Raw genomic sequence first — 3,161 nt, forward strand, 5'->3', positions numbered from 1 at the left:
TAATTTATATTTTGAGACCGGTAAAACATCCACCTAGTCCTAATTATGGGCATACATGTAATTTTCTGTTTTTTGCGCTCAGTCCGATACATGTGGATAAAGAAATCTATGCCAAAAGAATTGAAAAAAAAATATGCTGAACCATAGGGGCGATCCACCCACTGACCACCCAAGGCCCCCATGCTTGAGCATATACGTTCGTTTTTTTTTACCACTTCAGCCTGCACCATTTTGCTGGCCAAAGACCAGACCACTTTTTGCGATTTGGCACTGCGTCGCTTTAACTGACAATTGCGCGGTCATGCGACGTGGCTCCCAAACCAAATTGACATCCTTTTTTTCCCACAAATAGAGCTTTCTTTTGGTGGTATTTGATCACCCCTGCGGTTTTTATTTTTTGCACTATAAACAAAAATAGAGTGACAATTTTGAAAAAAAACTCATTATTTTTTACTTATTATAATAAATATCCCCCAAAAATATATAAAAAAAATTTTTTTTCCCTCAGTTTAGGCCGATACGTATTCTACATATTTTTGGTAAAAAAAAATAGCAATAAGCGATTATTGATTGGTTTGCGCAAAAGTTATAGCATTTACAAAATAGGGGATAGTTTTATGACATTTTTATTAATAATTTTTTTTTACTAGTGATGGCGGCGATCAGTGATTTTTTTTTTAATTGTGACTGTGACAATATGGCGGACACATCGGACATTTTTGGGACCATTGTCATTTAAACAACAATCACTGCTATTCAAATGCAGTGATTCCTGTGTAAATGACACTGGCAGTGAAGGGGTTAACCAGTGGGTGGCAGTGTAGGGGTTAAGTGTTCCTAGGGGTGTGTTACTAACTGTGGGGGGCTGGACTTTATTTAAGTGAACACTGATCTCTGCTCCAATCACATGGAGCAGAGATCAGAGTCACTTGTTGCTAGGCAGAACGGGGAGATGCCGTTTACCGTGGGACCCACGACCGGACTCACGGGAGTCCTGACCGGCATGCGAGCGTGCCACCAGGGGCGCGCTCGCGATGGCAGGGCAGCATTTAAGATTGGATGTACCTGTACGCCAATATGCCAGCCCGTGTACATCGGCGTGCGCCGGTCGGGAAGTGGTTAACCACTTCAGCCCTGTAAGATTAGGCTGCTCAATGACCAGAGCACTTTTTTACAATTTGGCACTGTGCTGCTCTAACTGGTAATTGCGTGGTCATTCAAAGTTTTACCCAAATTTAATTTGTGTCCTTTTTTTCCCCACAAATTTGAGGGTATTTGATTGCCTCTGCGATTTAAATTTTTTGCGATATAAACAGAAAAAGACAGAAAAAATGCTATTTTCTACTTTTTGTTATATGAAGAGTCCAATAAACTAAATTTTAGTCACATTTAGGCCAAAATGTATTCAGCCACATGTCAATAAGTGTATATTTATTGGTTTGCGCAAAGGTTATAGTGTCTACAAACTATGGTACATTTTCCAGCTATTGAAAGTGACGCAAAAAAAAACCTAAAATTACATTTTTCCCACTTATGGCAAAATATAAAATATTCAATAGACTCAACATGCCTATGAGCAAATTGCTTGGGTGTCTACTTTCCAAAGAGGGGTCCTTGGGGGGGTTGAACTGTCCTGGCATTTTATGCACAGCATTTAGAAGCTTATGTCACATATCACCCACATTTTTTGTTTACATGAAGAAAATATATTTTTTTGCAAAACAATTACTTTGAACCCCCAAAAATTATATATTTTTTTTAAAGCAAAGGCACTACAGATTAAAATGGTGGGTGTTGCATTTTTTTTTCCCACTGTATATGCACAGTAATTTTTCAAAGGACATTTTTTGGGGAAAAAAAAATCTTTTTAAAAATTTAAACACATTATATTACCCAAATGTTTGATTTGTTGGTTGCTTGGTTTCGTTATTTTTTTAAAATAAGAAAGATGATCTTATGCCGAGTACATGGATACTAAACATGACATGCTTTAAAATTGTGCAGCGGCGACAAACTACATACATTTTTAAAAGCCTTTACAGGTTACCACTTTAGATTTACAGGGGAGGTCTACTGCTAAAATTACTGCCCTCGATCTGACCTTTGTGGTGAATCTTCACATGCATGGTGCAATTGCTGTTTATATATGACACCAGACTGACGTTTGCAATCGCCTTTGCGCACGGGGGACAGGGGTGTTTTTTTTTTTCATTATTTCTTTCTTTTTTTATTTTATTTTTAAACTGTTCCTTTCATTTTTTTTTATTATTTTTGTTATCTCGGGGAATGTAAATATCCCCTATGATAGCAATAGTTAGTGACAGGTAATCTTTTTTGAAAAAAAATGGGGTCTATTAGACCCTAGATCTCTCAGCCCTCAAATCATCTGACCACACCAAGATCAGTGTGATAAAATGCTTTCCCAATGACATTGTTTATATCCGGCAAAACCTCATGAAATGCTTGTAGCTTCCGGTTTCTTAGGCCATAGAGATGATTGGAGCCGTTCTGGTCTCTGATCAGCTCTATGGTCAGCCAACCAGGGGTCAACCAGGGGTGGCTTCTCGGCCTTTTGGCTAAGATCAAGTGTAGTATCTGTTCTTATCAGTTACCAATAGGTGGCGCTTGCTTCCGTCCCTGTTCTACGGCGAGGTGGAGCAGGGGTGGCGGTTGCTATGCAAAGCCTGTTGGTGTAAAGGTGACCCGGAGCGGTTCGTAGCCGAAAGGGAAGCCTTCTGATGGGGGCGGAGAACCACTGGTCGGCGCCAGGGGAGGGGACCCTGGCAGACCGGCTTGGATTGTGGCAGCTTTAGCCCCAGTCAGTTTTTCAGGAGGGAACGCTTAGCTCTCCTGTTCCAGCAGGGGGGCGGCCTGTACCTTTCGAATATAATTAGGTAGGAGTGATGGGAGTGAAGGTTTGACCTGATGGCAAAGGATCTCACCAAGCTCCTGGATCTCCATGCCTTTCTGGCTGTGGTGGGGGCTGTCGTGGTCTGGGCTGGGATGTCGGGGATACTTTTGTTGGAAAGCCCATGGTGATGTGCCCCTGGAGTGGCAGTCCAGGGGTGCCTTATATTCACTGTGCGTTGCACTTTGATATTCGGCACCTAGGTCACGTCACCATTAATACGCTTTTTCACACCTGCCTCTAGGGCCCGGCC

At 41.5% G+C, this 3,161-nt stretch overlaps 1 pseudogene; it reads left to right on the plus strand.

Moving 5' to 3' along the window:
* The first annotated feature begins 2,556 nt into the window (after positions 1-2,556).
* On the plus strand, positions 2,557-2,641 carry LOC143999763 (U2 spliceosomal RNA; annotated as a pseudogene).
* The last annotated feature ends 520 nt before the right edge of the window (positions 2,642-3,161 follow it).

The sequence above is a fragment of the Lithobates pipiens genome, unplaced genomic scaffold, assembly GCF_037356315.1.
Source record: "Lithobates pipiens isolate NorthernLeopardFrog02 unplaced genomic scaffold, aLitPip1_a1.2 Scaffold_19, whole genome shotgun sequence".
Classification (NCBI taxonomy): Eukaryota; Metazoa; Chordata; class Amphibia; order Anura; family Ranidae; genus Lithobates; species Lithobates pipiens.